The sequence below is a fragment of the Triturus cristatus genome, chromosome 3_1 (assembly GCF_964204655.1).
Source record: "Triturus cristatus chromosome 3_1, aTriCri1.1, whole genome shotgun sequence".
NCBI classification, from domain to species: domain Eukaryota; kingdom Metazoa; phylum Chordata; class Amphibia; order Caudata; family Salamandridae; genus Triturus; species Triturus cristatus.
In genome coordinates, this window is record NC_140583.1 from 80,278,992 (window position 1) to 80,297,527 (window position 18,536).

An 18,536-nucleotide genomic window follows, 5' to 3' on the forward strand; every position below is an offset into this window, starting at 1 on the left:
CCCGAAAACGCGATAATTTTATCTCCGGCCCTTGCTGATATGCCCCTAGATTTGTTTTTCCAAGCTGCATCAATGAGTGAACCTGACTCATAATTTGCTCCTCCGCTGATTCATAATTTCACTGGCCCTGAATATATGTAGGAAAAAGGCAGCAAAATTAACAATTGTATTGGAGCTAGTGAACGTGAATAAAATAGGTAGGCTATAGGACCTGTATATTATGTACATGAAGGTATGTATATTAGTATTCCCTAATTAGTATTACCTAATAATCTACCACTATTAGAAGGGGCATATGAGAGCTGAGACCTAAACAAAGGGTGAATGCCGCCGATGCCAGCAGAGCCCACAGACAGCCCTGGACCTAGCTGGGGAAATGCCAGATGTCCCTGGAGGCACAGAGCCTTGGATACTTGGGTCCTCTCTGCACAGTTACAGCGCGGGTGCACTGTTGGTATCAGGAGACACTGAATTAAACAAGAGGGAGACGGTGTGTTGTCCCCATGACGTGTGAGTACATTAGCGTGAGAAATTAAACTGGAAGGTAACTCACATATCAGGCCCACTGGTTCATCGTGGCTTACTGGGCTTGTCTGAAGTACCTCGTGGTGCAAAGGGCACAACTTCGTATTCTTAATAAATAAGCACCAATATCATACATGCGCCTGTGTTTTTAATGGAATGTCTTGTACACAAAAAGGAGGGAGAGGTTATTAGGAACTCGTTTCTACTTCCCACCGTTCTGTAATACTTTGTAACATTTTGTAAACCGAGCTAAACCTGTTGTGGATGGAGACAAGTCCAATGATGACGCCTGCCACAAAATGTGTGTGAGGGTCTTTTATCCTAGAAGGGATGATAATTCACATGAAAATTAGCACTTTGTCTCAATTAAAATTTGCTCTACCACGTGTATTAGGTAAACGGTTACGGTAGCCTCTTAAGATGTTGGCACCCAATACTCAAATTTCAATCTGTTATTGGATAATTTATCCGTGGAGTTTGCGCTCTGATATCATTTGTCTATTTAATATTTCTTTTAAAATAAGCAGCTCATGCACGCGATCTAAACCGGAAATAACTTATCACTGTTTACGGCCCACATACAAGCAAAAAACCGCGATGCTCCCGGCAACAGACGAGCCACATACTTAAATTACTACTGTAAACAGCTTGCTCTGAATTTTACCTGCAGCTACCTGGAAAAAGAAAGATACCGACAAGGTTATTGACTGTATTATTGATCGAATAAGCTGTGCTCCCCTGAATGTGTTTCTTAAAAGTGTCGTGATGCATTGCACGTACCGAAGAAGACCAGAGGACGGAAACAGTATTCATAAACCTCTTTCTTCCAACTGCCTCGATTTTTTAATCCAACCACATGCATACAAATTAATTTTCTATCACCAGGCTGCAGTTCACCATCAGCATTACTTGCAGATGAAGACGCTCTAGAATAAGCTCTGTTCTTCTAGGAGGATATTCTGTTTCCCTCTGGCACCTTTCCTATAATTGTTCTCCATTGGGTTCTTTGCGTCCCACTGATAGCTCCTATTAGCTGGGCATCCATTCATGTAAAGATACTCCGAGGTCTGAAATAAAATGCCTCATCGTATTCACTCCAAATGGAATCTGAATTAATTTCAGAAAACGTGTAGAGTGGATGGGTGATACAATGTGAACAGTAATAACAGATGGCCCAGAGAAGCTTTGCTTACCGACCACAAGCAGAAGCGGTTGTAGCAAATCACATTTGGGGGGGGACGCAAAAAATATACACATAACAAATACACATAACATCCACACATACATATTCACATATACACATAACACATACACATGATACAGATAACAAACACACAATACTATACGCAGTAACTTAAATATACACATAAAGAAATCTCTTACCTTACACTGCCCCTCCATGTCCTCCAGCACTTCCTCGTGGTTCTGAATCACGTCTTCCGAGCGCGAGGCCCACAGCCAACTCTCTCATCCAATCAAGACACTATTCTAAACATCTTGACTGGCTCCAGCGGGCTGGCTCCATGCTCCAAAAGGTCGCTGTAAGCCTGTGCCTGCTCGCCAACCCAGCTGTCTAAGACAGATAAGTTGGAGAGGTTTAAATTGCACATGTCGGTTTGGCCGTAGCAAGATAGTCGGCCAAACCAACATGTGCAATTCAAAGTTTAGTGGTCACTCCTCACTGCTGCCAATCATTGGCAGCAGTGACACACTGGCCCTTCCCTGCCCTCGCACTCACTTTGCTGGCAGAAAGCATAAAAAATGAAATAGTAATAAAATAGTTGTTATTACCATTTCATTTTTGACTCTTTCTGCCCAGCAGTGTGGGGGACACAACGCTCCTCCGCTCCCATGGAGGAACCGCTGTTTCTCGTTCAAATGCCTGTCATCCTACCATGCAAACAAACAGGCTTTCTAAATAGTGCAGTTGGATTCATTTTTCAAAACGGCTTATTTGTGTTTGTAGTTGTAAAAGTGTGAGCTGGACATGTGTGCAGACACTGGTGAAAAATGTACATAGGTATTCAACTGCTACAACGAGCACCACTACCCAAATTAATTATCAAACTGTTGTACCCCAAGAGGAGGCTGCCAGAGGAAAGAGCACAGGCTGAATACAGCAGACAGATGGTGAACATTCTCCATTCCAATGGCCATATTATTGTCATTGTTGAGCCTCAAGCGAGAGCCCCACTCAAGGAAGAGGGGAAGGGAGAGGTATGCCATATCCACAGTCATTGTCCAGTTAATGTCCTAACCTTGGCCTTGCCACAGTGTTTGTGTAAGGAATGGAGAAGACCTGTTATTTTCCTCCAAGACTACAAGGAAATAACTTGAAGCAGATGCATGTTGCACCCATCAAAACATGTTCACAGTTAGTAATTCAGGGCAAGTCCAAAGCACACATAGAGAAACCTGATTGACCTGATTCACATAGGGCCTATGCACATGTGGCAGAGTCCCCACAGTTGTGGCGGGGGCCCGCACTTGTGGCATGGGCTCTGCACTCGTTGCAGGACCTCCGCACTGCAGTTACTCATTGCGGAGATCCTGCCTCAAGTGCAGGCCCCCCCACCATGACTGTGTGTCCTCAACCATGAGTGCGGAGGCCCTTTGTGAATCGGCCATGGAGGGAGGACAGCAACACATTCTCTTTTCTTTTAGGGAAGGTACTGGGGGCTGCTGCAGCTATCTAAATATGCCAAGTGAAGATCTCTGACTCGTCTGCATGCAAGAGACAGAACCAGCATAGATGAAGATCTCTGCCTGGTCTGCACGCAAGAGACAGAACCAGCATAGATGAGAGAGACAGGACCGGTGTAGATGAAGATCTCTGCCTGTACCTTAATGAATTGTGAAGCAGTACCACAGCAGTACTACTTTAAATACTCAGAAATACCTTTATGAATAGCCAGCATCTTATTTGCGCGACTGACTCATGTGGTCAATAATCTGACCTACTCGTTGCCCTTCTTATTGCCCAAGAGCTGCAGCTCAAATCGTGCATGGATTTTTCAAGTTGAGTCTAGAAGCTTGTCTCAAATTTGCCTTTGGCATTTTTTTAAAGCTGTGTTAGAATTATAGCCTGGCTGTCTAGTTTTCTTTAGGAAATTGTGTTGTATTTACAATACACATTGCTAAATCAAACTATACAGCTGTAGTCTTAGGTGTAAATGTTGCTGCCTCTCCAGGGAGTGAAAGGGCCATGCAAACTTGTGTATAGAACATCAGGTGACAGAAAGGTGCTTGCTTTCATACATACTGTTAGACCTGATATCCTTGGCGTGGTTTCCCCTGACTTTTTGCCTCTACCTCCTGTTTTTTTGACACTGTGCTGGATTTTGTTTTTGCTGGTTTAGATGCTTTGGGCACTTTGCAACCGCTGATCAGTGCCAAAGTGCAAGTGCCCCCTGGTTAAATTGTTATTGTAATTGGTTATCCATGACTGGCATATTTGTTTTACCTGTAAGGTCCCTAGTAACGTGCACTGAGCGTGCCAGGGCTGGTAATCCAAATGATACTAGTGGGCCTGCAGCCCTAATTGTGCCACCCGCATGAGTAGCGCTGTAAAGATGTCTCAGGCCAGCCACCGCAGTGCCTGCGCGCAGTTGTTAACTGCCATGTTGTCCTGGCCAGTGTACACACTTGCCAGGCCGGACCCTTCCCTTTTATTACACAATGGCCACCCCTATAGTAGGCCCAAGGTACCCCCCCTGGGCAGGGTGCAGTGTAAGTGAAAGGTAGGACATGTACTAGTGTGGGTGAATTGTCCTGATAGTGAATTACTGGCAATTTCGTTTTTCACTATTGGAAGGCCATCTTGCCCATAGGAAATAATGGGGAATTCTGTGTCCCATGTGTACCTGCATATCTCCCCATAGGAGCAAGATGGAAAGGTCGAGTCTGGTATCCCTGAACTCAGAAATTGATAACGCATCTTTTAGGAAAGATGGTTTTTAAATTCAGTGTTTGAAAATAGCACTTTTAAAAGTGGCTATTTTCCTGTTCAACCTTTCTGTGTACCTCTGCCTGTTTGTGTATTGACTGTCTGGTTTGTGAGTGAGAGGGGCTGGGGGTGGCTCCAGGAGGGAGGGTGAGTCAGCACCAGGCTGAATAGACCTATCCATACTTAGAGTGGTGAGAGAAGTTGCAACTGGACCTGAATAGAGCTGTGCCTGCCTTCCACAATGCTGGCACCACCTCCTGCGTTGTGTCTGAATGCCCTGGCCTTCCCTCACAAAGAAGACATGCCCTGGCAGAGGGCACCTAGAACTGGTTTGGACTGGATCCTGGACCCATCACACATGTAAGAACAAAGATTTTGGGGTATAAGTAGCTGTGCTGAAAACCCAGTAAAATTAGACTTCTACAATCAAGAGGAACCTCTGCCCAAGGAGATCAACTGAAGAAACTGAAGAGAAGTACTGCCCTTGCTGTGTGTTCTGGGGCTGGCCTGCAGTTTGCGTATTCTGCTGAGGGTGATGCTAAAGGATTTTGCTGTGTGCTGTGTCCCCCCCTGCTTCAAAACAAAGGACTTTGCTGTGTGCTGTGTCCTGAGAGTCTCCAAGGGTCCAAGGTTTACAACTCAGGGTTATAAAAGTTTGCCAAGGACTTCTGTAATCTGCCCTACATTGTGTTCTGATGTTTCTGCTGGGTCCTGGGGCTAATTGCGTGTCCCCAGGATGTTATCCGTGCTGCCCGGCTTGTGAACGCCCTTGTCTGCTCCCCACCAGTACTGAGAGCGCCGCGTCCATCACCGCCGCCGACCTGTGAGCAGAACAAAGTATTGAGGACCAGGGTCTCTTTCCCACTGGCCCACAATTGCCGAAGATTATTGCCCCTTTACTTTGGAATCACCGCCGCACCTCGAGCTGTGTGCCCGAGGCCGGGTTCGCCGAGGAGAAGAGCTGCGGAAGTCCCTTGCCGGCATTCACCGCCGCTGGTCTAGGGGTCCGTAGCATCATCATCAAGGCCGTGCTAGGATTGGTTCCTGCGGTGCGAGCCTCCCAGTGACTCAGAGGCTCGGTCTTGCGGCGCCGCGCTGTGGACGAAGGAAGAGCGAGGCGTCTCTAAGCAACTGGGACGAAGCTGTGTCCAAGTCTGGGAGCGTTGCCGGAAGAATCGCCACCCGGAGGATCGCCGCGCAGACCGCCCAGTCCCGTCCTGCCTCAAGGTAACTCCGCTCTGATCGACAACCAGAACCTGCTCCCAAAGCCTTAATGTTGAGCACGTTACCGATGGGCCGGGGACCTAACCGCTGCACTTGACTGTCGCGCACTCGCGCATTTAAAAGAGGTCGATTCCCTGATTAAAACGGGACCAACCAGGGTAGCACATTCCATGCTACAACGAGGGCATCTTCTTTTTATCGCTAAGGGCACCCATTTTGCAACATACAAGTTTATTTTTGACATAGAGAACCTACAAGTTTATTGTTGACAAAGAGAACCTACAAGAACATTTCTATGAAAAGAATAACTTTACTTATCGGTATGTGCATTTTCTGATGTTTTGATCTGACCTAAGCTATATAAAGATATTGATATTTTTATAACAACCTGTGTTGTGTACATTTGTGGTGTTTCACTGTGTTACTGTGAGTGTTGGTGCAAATACTTTACACATTGCCTTGGGGATAAGCCTGTCTGCTCGTGCCAAGCTACCAAGGGAGTTAGCAGGGGTTATCAATAGTGTGCACCCCCTTACCCTGACAAGAAGCAAGGGTCCCTATTTGGACAAAGGTGCTTGCCTCTGCCAACTAGAGACCCCCAGTTCTAACATTGGTGGTCAGCAGTGAGGATTTGAACTTGTGTTTGCACTTGATCCACAGTGATTGGTGAACATCACTAGTTTAGCGCAGATCACTACGCAACCACATACTGAACATTTTGGTTTTTGGTTCTATTTTTGCGTAACGCCCAGGAAACGTCATGTCTCAAGAGGGGAAGGCAGCAAATGAGAAGGCAGAATTGGAATTTCATATTGAGGATCTGTATTCTTACAAAAAGGATGAGCTCAAACAATTTTGCAAAGATTTTGGTTGCGCCATGAGAAGCAGCTCCAGGAAGGAAAAGCTGCAGGAAGCCTTGAAGGCCTGGTGGGAGGCTAAAGAGGCGGAGGAGGCAGATGCTGAGAATGAAGAGGAGAATCTTAGGAGGGATGGATTTAGATCACATGATCTGCCAGTGGGCAGACTGGCCTCAAGGGCTGGCAGCAACCATTCCAGTAGGGGACTCTCTCCAGAGGAGTTACAGGAGAACCAAAGAATCAGAGAACATGAGCTAGAAGTTTTGAAACTCAAGAGCCAGATGGAGAAGGAGCACTTGGAAAGTGAAAAAAGAGCTGAGGAGAGCAAGCACGCTCTTGAGGAAAGGAGATTGCTTTTGGCTCATGAACTGAGCATGAGGGAGCTGGACCTGAAGGCCAAACAATTGGAGTCCAGCCCAGATGGTGGCAGCGAACGGCCTGTGCAAGGGGGTAAAGTATACATACCCAAGGATATAGTCAGAATTTAAAAAAGGGAGAGGATGTTTATGCAAGGTTTGAATCATATGAGGTTGCTTTTAGAATGCATGAGGTGCCTGAAAAGAACTGGGGGGCAGGCCTGTGGAAACATTTAGAGTCAGCAGGGACAGCGGTGTTAACACCATTAGAAAAGGAGGGTGCCCTGACTAATGCCAAAATGAAGGAGGCCTTATGCCTCAAGTATGGGCTCACCCCTGAACAGTACAGAGTGGCGTTCAGAAATTAAAAAAAGAATGATTCAGACACTTAAGTTGAATGTGTAAGAAGTTACACCCGCGCACTGGAAGGTTGGATGAAGGGCAGCAAAGTTACGGATTATGAGGGGTTGTGCCATCGAATTAGTTAGGAGCACTTGAGCAGTCTATATGTTCCAGAGCTGCGCCAGCATCTTTTAGACAGCAATTTGACTGACCCAAGCCAGCTTGCCAAGGAGGGGGACCGCTGGACTAGCACCAGGGTCCACAGGGGGATTGTGGGTACCACAGCCAAAAGTGGGCAGGGTCCCCAGCAGAAGAGTGGGGGGGACAAAGGTAATCAAAAGGACCCCAAAACAAGAACGAGGGAAAGGAGTCCCAGCCCCCCCAAGCTAAGACGTCGCAGCCCCCTAAGGGTGGGCACCACTTTCAGGGCCCCCCTGGTGTTACAACTATAATGAGAAGGGTCACATTGCTCCTAACTGCCCCAAGACGTCCCCAGCACCCACTAGTGCTCAGTCACCCGGTTTAGTGAGTGTAGCTTTGGGGGAGGAATTAGTTTCCAGTGAGGGGGAGGAGCAAGCAGTCATGACCCTTGCCTCATAGACAGAAAGATGGTCCAGGAGTCCTACTTGCCTGAGAACACTAAAAAATACAGGCAGTGGGTGACCATCAATGGGAGGAGGGTGGAGGCTCTGAGAGTCACAGGAGCCAGTGTGACCTCCGTGAGGTGTCAGTGGGTGTCTGAAGAGCAGGTAATTCCCAATGCACTTGACCCTGTAGTTGCAGCAGACAACTCCGTGCGCCTCTGCAAAGTGGCACAAGTTCCCTTTGAGTGGAGGGATCTCAGGTTCCTTGAAGGTCGTTGTTAATCCATCCATGCCTGTAGACTGTCTGCTAGGAAATGACCTGGAGAGTTCCCCATGGAGGTAGGTGGAACGCCAGGCTCATTTGGAGATGATGGGTCTGCCTGAGTGGGTTTGTGTGACCACTCGGTCAATGGCAGCCAGTAGGGCTATGCACACAATAAGGAGCTATAGAGGGAAATAAACCCAAGTCGCCCTCCTCTCAAGCAATAAACATATATACAAGACTGGGTCTAAGAAGGTATATATAACACATCAACTGCGGTTTAAATCCCTATATCTTTGGGTATTTTATACTCCCCTCTTTTTTCTTTTTTCTTAAGTTGGGGTAGTCACCGACAGCCATTCACCTTCTATTTTTAATACAGAGTTGTTACTTATGGCAATCCCCACATATGATCCTCTCAGTGTAAGAATTTGCCCATCACATCCACCGGGTGTTTTTAACAATCCTTTGAAAAAAACTTTTGAAAAAAATGTGAAGAGACAAGATGACACCTCACGTGCGCAACACCAATTGAGCTTGCTGATTGTTACTCACCAGCTCTGCCCACTTTTATCATCATCGGTTGTCATCTTGCCCAAAAATGATAAATAAAGTGTCCACACAATTAACTCAAAATGTGAAGGTAAGTAGTGAAATAATCACATACCAAGGTGCGACTGAAATGTGAGAGTAAAAAATGAACAGGATGCACTTTCAATAGGACCCACTTTATTCCTCCTTATCTGTGCACCCAATTCAAAGCTTAAAAAGGTTGCATAGTATGCATACCATTGTATTTATGCCAACATGTTTCATCGCCAAATTATTTATAGCGATTTCTTCAGGGCAAACACAGTCGCTTGGCACCAGCCGGGGACACCTCTTAGCCTTTCATTTGGGGACTACCAAAAGTAAAAACACAATACACACATAAAATTCTCACTTAATGACCAATTCTACGTCAATGAATAAATTTGTATCTCTTACTCAAACCCATTCATTACCCTTGTTGAGCCATTGGTCTGCGTACCAGCTCCTTTTTATTTGTACTTTTGTTTTTATAGGTCACAGCACGAGCTCCATATGTGAGTCCTCATAGTGGATCGGCATTCAACTGTAATGCAAATCTGGGGATAGGGAGAATTCTCATTAATCCCTACAGCTTTCATTCAATCATCTGTCCAACACCCCGAATTCAAGCTCAGTTACATCGAGACTCGCCACTTCAGCTATAACAAACGCAGAGCTCTCTGCCATTTAGGTGCATGCTTGTTTAAGTCCCATTCTTCTATACGTATAGAAAACTGATAACCGGCATTCACACTAACCCGGTATATTGCCTTAGAAAAGGGGCCAAACAGCTCACGAAATCACCCATAAAAGTGAATAAGGGGAATAAAACCCATCTACTTCTCTCATCATTCAACTGTTTTACAATGATGTTTCACGAGGTTTAAACCGTCTCGTCAGTTAAAACACCGCCAAGAGAAAACTCGTAAACAGCACTTACTGCTAATTTTAAAGGGTTACACACGTTAGATTCAAACTGCCCTTCCGTTACGAACACTCCTCCTTACCACCCAAGGCCTCACGGAGCTCTTTATCTCCACCGGTCAGCCATATTCACCCTCTGCCTCTGTTTTTAGTCTTGCGCAGGACGACGGCAACGTCACCGCGTCACACCTATGGGCGCCATCTTAGATTGGGCAGGTTTTAACAGAAACGATCGTTTTTAATCAGAAACGATCGTTTATAATCAATTACTCGTTTTACTTCGATTCATCAGGAACTTATATGGTGCATTGACAACCCGCCCTGGTTGCACTATGCACATATACTGCTCCTCCTTAAGGATGAGTATATTAGCAATCCCAGAGGCATTAACACACGGCCCCCTCCAATATGATCAGTATCCCTACATTCAAACTCTGGGCACCATCTTAGAATAGAGCATCAGTACAACTTTCATTCCAACATTAGATAGGTATTTCTCTTATCGAATCCACCATTCCCTCTTGTATTGCTGGTCTCTATTCATTTTCTTTTTATTTTTCTTTTTAATTCTTTATTCTTTATTCTCTCAGAGGCGACCCTCTATATTGGGAAAATGTTGATTTTCAATTTTTAAATTTTAAAACACAGTTAGTATACTTAGCTATGTTAATCCAATTCTATCGCTACACTTTCTAATTATGTTTTTGTATTTAAAAAAACCATGCCCAAAATTAACTAGTGTCATGGGGCCCGATAATGAATTCCCCAATAGTTTCAAATGTCATGTAGGTGCCCTCTTCCTATCATATATGGGATATCGTCTGACAAGAAAGACCAGCTTTGACTATCTCTTGTTAACACACTCAGCATCCTATAATAAGAAGGGGTGTTTCACAGTTCAGTATTTTGCTTTGCTCCATTCAATTTGATTGTTTAACCCGATTTGATCGGACTTCTCCTGAAAAATCCATTGCGCTTCTTTCGAGGCCAGAAGGTCCTCAACGTTATGGGGGTTGCCTATTATTTTCTCAAGTACCACCCATGTAAAAGTATGTTTGGTCTCATGGCCATGTTGCACCAGTCTAGTGGTAAGTTTACCTATTCTGATCGTACTCAGGTGTTCCTGCATTCTAACCTTCACCTTCCTTGTCGTAAGGCCTATGTATTGGAGGCCTCATTGGCAGGTCAACCTGTAAACCACATTCGCGGTGTTACAATTACTGAAACGTTTCAGATACCAGATCTTTCCTGAATTCAAAGTCACACTTAGTGTCTTTTTGGTAAGTCCACATACAGAGCATGACCCACACGGATAATGCCCTGGGGGGATAGTTGACTCTGTTGACTTCTGTAACATTTCAACCCGTGTATGTACAAGTTTATCCCTTAGGTTGCTGGATCTTTTAAACGCAAACCTAGGGGGGGCATGGTGAAATCCTTCGTAGATAGTAACGCCCAATGTTTCCGTATAGACTGGCGGATCCGGGTTGCTAAAGGATCAAAAGTCATGACCACGGGCAGGCACTCGTCTCTTGTTTTCTCATTTTTCTGGAGCAATACACTTCGAGGTGTGTTGATCGCTCTTTTTCTTGCCTGTCTAATGATTTTGCGAGGATACTGCCTGATTTCCAATTTCGCACATAGACCTTCTGACTGATCGAGGAATGCTGCGGTGGAAGAACAGTTCCTTCGATACCGGAGGAACTGTCCCACGGGTAGATTGTCTTTGAGGGCTCTAGGGTGGTAGGACCTGTAGGACAAAAGTGAGTTCTTATCCGTGGGTTTTTTATGTACTCGGGAGCATAGTGTATCCCCTTCTACATAGATATCCAAGTCAAGGTATACCGCCGTCTGGTTACTATAATTCCACGTAAATCTAAGACTTGCATCTTGATGGTTGAGCCAGTTAAGAAAATCCAACAGCTCGCTTTCACATCCTGACCAGATGCAGAACACTTAAGAAAAAAGAGGGGAGTATAAAATACCCAAAGATATAGGGATTTAAACCGCAGTTGATGTGTTATATATACCAGCCAGTAGGGCTAACCAAGCGGACCTGGAGCCTGAAACAGTGGCCCAGGTACCTGCCAGGAAGAGGAAGGGCAGGTGGCATGGGAAACCAGCCCCCACAATTCCCATGGCCCAGGATGAGGCAGAACCTGAGGGGGATGCCCTGGAACCTACAGGGGAACAGATATCCAAACTGGGAGACCTGCCTGAGCTGACCTATTGGCAGCAAGAAGGAGGTCCATCCAGGGAGGAGTTCTGCAAGCCGCAGAGAAAATGCCCTTCTCTCATTGGTATGCGGAAACAGGCCGCAGACCAGGCAGCAGGTGGCGAGTCCAAGAACCATCTGATTTACTGGGAGGATGGGTTACACTATAGTGAGCCTAAGGTCTCTGAGCCCGGTGCAGCCCATGTGCCGGAGGTACCCGAGCGCTTCAGGACCTTCCTAATGGGTCTGGCTCATGAAGTGCCTCTCGCAGGTCATCTGGGGAATGACAAGACCTACCAAAGGCTTGTCACCCACTTTTACTGGCCGCAGATGAAGACGGACGTTGGTACACACTGTAGGTCTTGCCAGACTTGCCAGGCAAGTGGCAAGAGTGATGGGAAGTGTAAGACTCCCCTCCAACCCTTTCCCGTGGTGAGCACCCCTTTCGAGTGGGTGGGCATCGACATTGTGGGGCCTCTGGAACCCAAGACAGCTTTAGGCAACATGTTTATCCTGGTCTTGGTGGACCATGCCACCAGGTACCCGGAAGCTGTCCCTCTCCGGACAATCACTGCCCTCGTGCATTGATGGCGATCTTTTCCAGTGTGGGGTTCCCCAGAGAGGTGTTCTCCGACCGGGGTACCAACTTCATCTCCAAGTACATGAATTCTTTGTGGGAGGAGTGTGGGGTAACTTACAAGTTCACCACTCCTTACCATCCTCAAGGGAATGGGTTGGTTGAGAGATTCAACCGAACCCTGAAAGGCATCATAATGGGCCTTGCAGAGCCCATGAGACGGAAGTGGGACATCTTCTTACCATGCCTGTTGTTTGCCTACAGGGAAGTACCTCAGAAGTCTTTAGGGTTCAGTCCCTTTGAACTTCTGTATGATCACCCTGTTAGAGGACCTCTCAGTTTGGTGAAGGAGGGTTGGGAGAAATCCCCTGGTAAGACCCCCCAGGATGTGTTCAGCTATGTGCTGGCCTTCCGCAACCAGACTCAGCCCTTCAGGAAACTCGCTCAGGCGAACCTGGAAGCTAGCCAGGAAGAAATGAAAAGGTGGTACGACCATAACGCCACTCTGGTCGAATTTCAACCTGGGCAGAATGTGTGGGTGATGGCACCAGTGGAGCCTTGCACGCTCCAAGACAAGTGGACTGGGCCATATGAGGTGGTGGAGCGCAAGAGCTGCTGGCTTCTTTTTCTCGCAGCACGCTAGAAGTCGCTAGCATTTGTAGAATGTCTGCTTGATAGCATTGTGTTTCTTGTTTTAAAAACTATTTGCCATACATGTGAAATTCACATTTTTAGAATTTAGGACTCTTGTCTAAATATTGGGGGGCATTGATTTTAATATTGTAATCTTGCGGGGCACTTTGTTTGTTATTTGCCACAAGGGTCTCTCCGGTCCACCCCGGTCCTTTTCATGACCGATTGAGTGGAGAGAGGAAACCCATGACCAGAACGGCACTAAGCAGGTGCCATTTTGGGAGGTTAGCGCTCTAGTGATCCACCGCTGAGTCATTTAAATTCACGTCACTCAGGGGCGTGCATCGGAGCTGCTGGCTTCTTTTTCTCGCAGCACGCTAGAAGTCGCTAGCATTTGTAGAATGTCTGCTTGATAGCATTGTGTTTCTTTTTTTAAAAATTATTTGCCATACACGTGAAATTCACGTTTTCAGAATTTAGGACTTTTGTCTAAATATTGGGGGGCATTGATTTTAATATTGTAATCTTGCGGGGCACATTGTTTGTTATTTGCCACAAGGGTCTCTCCGGTCCACCACGGTCCTGTTCATGACCGATTGAGTGGAGAGAGGAAACCCATGACCAGAAGGGCACTAAGCGGGCGCCATTTTGGGAGGTTAGCGCTCTAGTGATCCACCGCTGAGTCATTTAAATTCACGTCACTCGCGGGCGCGCAGCGGTGCTGCTGGCTTCTTTTTCTCGCAGCACGCTTGAAGTCGCTAACATTTGTAGAATGTCTGCTTGATAGCATTGTGATTCTTTTTTTTAAAACTATTTGCCATACACGTGAAATTCACGTTTTCACAATTTAGGACTCTTGTCTAAATATTGAGGGGCATTGATTTTAATATTGTAATCTTGCGGGGCACATTGTTTGTTATTTGCCACAAGAGTCTCTCCTGTCCACCACGGTCCTGTTCATGACCGATTGAGTGGAGAGAGGAAAACCATGACCAGAAGGGCACTAAGCGGGCGCCATTATGGGAGGTTAGCGCTCTAGTGATCCACCGCTGAGTCATTTAAATTCACGTCACTCGCGGGTGCGCAGCTAACGCGCCGAAGGCGTGCCTTAGGCAAGCCCGTCTGCGCCCGTCCACGCCAGAACGCTGCCAGCTGACAGAAAACTCTGCTATACCTCGCGCCCTAACAATGTCGCTTCTAACCTATTCAAGGGAGGAGCTGGGGACAAATAGGTTTTGCTTGGAATGCGAAGGTAGGTTTTGCCTGGATACTGGAGCCTTTAAAAGTTGCTGCCCTTGTTGCAAATGGGCAGTTAGTCAGCCCCAGAAAGCAGCTGGCCTTTGGAATAAAAATCGGCCCCCAGGGTTGCAAGCTATCACAAAAACGACCCCTAAGGAAGACTTAAATTAAGATAAGATGCCAGACGTTATTTTTCAAGGGCTATACATTAATGCTAGGTCCATATCTGAGCATGCCACGGAAATCTGGGATCTTTTAGATGATCAAAAACTTGACATCTGTTTTTTTACTGAGACATGGACACACACATTCCTCTTCCTCTCTAGCTATCGCCTTTCCCTCCGATTACACGGTAGTAAGGCTGGATAGAACTGAAAAAGGGGTGGAGGGCTGGCCATTGCGACCCGTTCCACCTTAAATTCAAAAGTGCTGGACACAATATCATCTCCTGAGATGGAGTTGATGATTATTTCTATTGAACCGGTCCATGGCCACAAAGTAATGGGAGCAGTTGTGTATCACCCTCCGGGGGAAAATAAGAAGGCCTATGCGCCTCCCTATTAGAAATACTTGCCCCATACGTTCTGCAAACGAAGAATGTTTTTCTTTTAGGATATTTTAATTTTCAATTTGACAAGGATTCTAATACTGACACTGCTGACCTGCTAGCAGCTATGGAATCATTAGACCTGTTGCCTAAAGTAGCATTTCCAATTCATGTAGCAGGCCATACGCTTGATAATATTTTTACCAATATCCCCAGCTTGAGCACAGAACCGCCTCAAGTAGTTAGTTGGTTGGACCATACGGCCCATAGTTTCTCTTTTTTGGCTCCTAAAGGTTCGGACAAAGCGCAAGGGCGGAAAGTCACACATAGACAATGGAGGAAAATAACACCTAAGACGTTTAGTACAGTATTCTCTCCTCCTATGTTCAATGAATGTCAGGACATCAACGTAGCTTTATGTAAACTGGAGTCAGAGGTCATAATGGCTTTTGCCAAGATCGCCCCGAACAAAACAGCTACAATCTATGACAGAACAAGTCCGGCTCCCTGATATTCCGATAGTTTAAAGACAGAGAAGGCTGCCTGCAGGGTAAAGGAAGAAAAATGGAGGAAAACATAATCTGAGGTAAATAGACTGGCTTATAATATAATACATAGGATGTATCTCAAGAACTGTAATACAGCAAGACGAACATTCTTAACCACTCGTATAGAGGAGGCAAAGGGTTCATCAAAAAAACTTTTTAAGATTCTTAAGGAATTTACTGCTCCTAGAGTAGCCAATTCTTCTTGCCCCCCACACAGAAACTCTGCGATAAGCTCGCTATGCATTTTAAAAACAAGATAGATAACATTTATGACTCCTTCGAGCAGGTATCAGATATCAGGGAAAGAATCTTAATCACAGATAACCCCTCCCTAGTGCGACTGGAGACCTTTTCAACCATCACTAGGGAGCAGGTGCTACTACTTCTGAAATGCATAAAGTCAGGCTCCCTGTCTGATATAGCCCCCTCTCATGTGTTGTCTGATTTAGCGATGGAGCTAGTAAATCCCATAACGGAAATATGTAACTTATCCTTAGCAACCTCCTCTTTTCCGGTCAGATGGAAAAAGGCTTTTATTAAACCCCTGCCCAAGAAACCATCTACAGATTGTGCCGATCTACAGAATTATAGACCTATTTCTCTCCTCCTGGGCTGCTCTAAAATAATGGAAACTCTGATCAATCGCCAACTTTCAGATCATTTGGAACAGTACGGCCTTCTGGATTCCTCGCAGTCGGGCTTCCGTGCTGGTTACAGCATGGAGTCCGCTCTGGTAGAGGTAACAGATACTATCAGGCTGCTACAGGATGAAGGGACTCCGGCGGTGCTGGTCCTTCTTGATCTGTCAGCAGTCTTTGACACCATCTTTCACAGAATTCTGCTGGATAGACTGCAAGAGATTGGTGTCACTGGAATGGCATTTTAGTGGCTGCGGAGTTTCCTATTGGACAGATCTCAATGTGTTCAGTTAGACACATTTGTCTCTCAGACCACAGTGGTGGATAAGGGGGTTCCTCAGGGCTCCATTTTAAGCCCCACCCTGTTTAACAGCTATGTGGCGTTTCTGGCTACCATTGTAAAATCTTGTGGATTCCAAACCATCTCCTATGCGGACGACACTCAGGTGATAATCCCCATAGAGAAGGACCACACGGTGACCAGAGACAGATTTAAGAGCTGTATGATAAAAAAATCCACATGGATGAAAAACAACTACCTCCAACTTAATTTCAACAAAACTGAGATCTTATTGTTTGGTAAAGTGAAGGATTTGTGGACAGACGAGTGGTGGCCTGAGGAACTAGGATAAAAAATCTGGGCATCTTAATGAATAACAACTTATCCATGGAAGAACATGTCAAGACCCTATCAGGTAAATGTTTTGGACTGATACGCACATTAAAGAAGGTCTTCCCTTGGATTCCTCTCTCCGCTAGAAGGGTTCTGATCCAGGCACTGCTAGTCAGCAGACTGGGTTATGGGAATGCTCTTCTAGTGGGGTTGAGGGAGGACCTGCTTTCTAGGCTACAAGTCGTTCAAAACACGGCTGCCCGCCTAGCCTTAAATAAACCCCTGCTTACGCCATTTTTACCGCTACTAAGAGAGCTACATTGGCTACCGATAAGAAAGAGGGCACTCTTCAAACTTTTGTGCCTAGTTTTTAAAGCACTTTTTGGACAAGGACCTAAGTACCTTCAAAGAAGTTGGTTTGGTATACTCCGGCACGACTGTTAAGATCCAGTAGCTAAAAGCTTCTCCAAGTGCCGAGAATTAAAAAAGTTAAGATGGGGGGGCCGTGCCTTCTCCCATCTGGCGCCCAAATACTGGAATACGCTGCCTCTATATTTGCGGCTATGCCCCACCCTGAATATTTTTAAGAAGCACCTAAAAACCTGTTTATTCAACTGATACGCTCTGCTCTTAAAAGCCTGCCTCCCAATGCGCCGAGAGATCCCTTCGGAGATGATTTGTGCGACATATAAATAACGCCATATAAATAATAATAATAATAATAATAATAATAAACAGCGATGTAACCTATCTGGTTGACTTGCAGTCTCCCAGGAACCCTTTGAGGGTCCTAAACCGTCTAAAACCCCACTTTGAGAGCTCTGATGTGACAATGCTCCTTGCTACAGATACTGGGATGGAGGAGGAAAGTGACCCTCTTCCTGACCTCCTGTCAGCAAAGGAGCAAGATGGGTCAGTGAATGGGGTAAATCTCTCTCCCACACTGACCCCAGAACAGCAGAGGGACTGTCGCCAGGTGTTGGGTCAGTTCACCTCCCTGTTTTTTCCTGATGCCAGGAGTCACCGATTGGTGCGTCCATGATGTGGACACTGGGGGCAGTCTACCAGTGAAACAGAAATTTTACAGGGTAGCTGACAAGGTCAGGGCCAGCATCAAGGAAGAAGTTTTCAAGATGTTGGTGCTAGGGTTGATTGAGCCCTCCAGCAGCCCATGGGCTAGCCCCGTGGTCTTAGTACCAAAAGCTGCTGCGCCCGGTGCCCCTCCAGAACTCCGGTTTTGTGTGGACTACCGTGGGCTCAAGGCAGTCACCAAAACTGACGCACACCCCATCCCCAGATCTGATAAGCTCATGGATCGGTTGGGTGCTGCCCAGTACCTCAGTACGTTTGACTTAACTTCTGGGTACTGGCAGATTGCCTTAACTGAAGGGGCCAAGCAGAGGTCAGCGTTTTCAACGCCAGAGGGGCACTTCCAGTTCCGTGTCATGCCCTTTGGGTTGAAGAACGCCCCTGCCACCTTTCAGAGACTGGTCAACCAGGTACTGTCCAGGCTGGAGGAATTCAGCACCGCATCCCTGGATGACATTGCTGTGTTCAGCTCCACTTAGGAGGAACACTTGCAACACCTCTGTGAAGTGTTGAAGGCTCTGCAAAGGGAAGGCCTCACTATCAAAGCCAGTAAGTGCCAGATAGGGCAGGGATCTGTGGTGTATTTGGGACACCAGATAGGGAGAGGCTAGGTGGCACCCCTCCAAGCGAAGATTGATACCATTCTGGCTTGGGAGCCCCCAAGACCCAGACAGAGGTAAGAGCCTTTTTAGGACTCACCGGGTATTATCGCCGATTTCTCAAGGGATATGGCACCATTGTTTCCCCCTTGACAGAGCTGAATTCTAGGAAGCAGCCCAGGAAGGTGATCTGGACTGATGCCTGTCAGACCGCGTTTGATGCCCTGAAAGCTGCCATGTGCACGGCA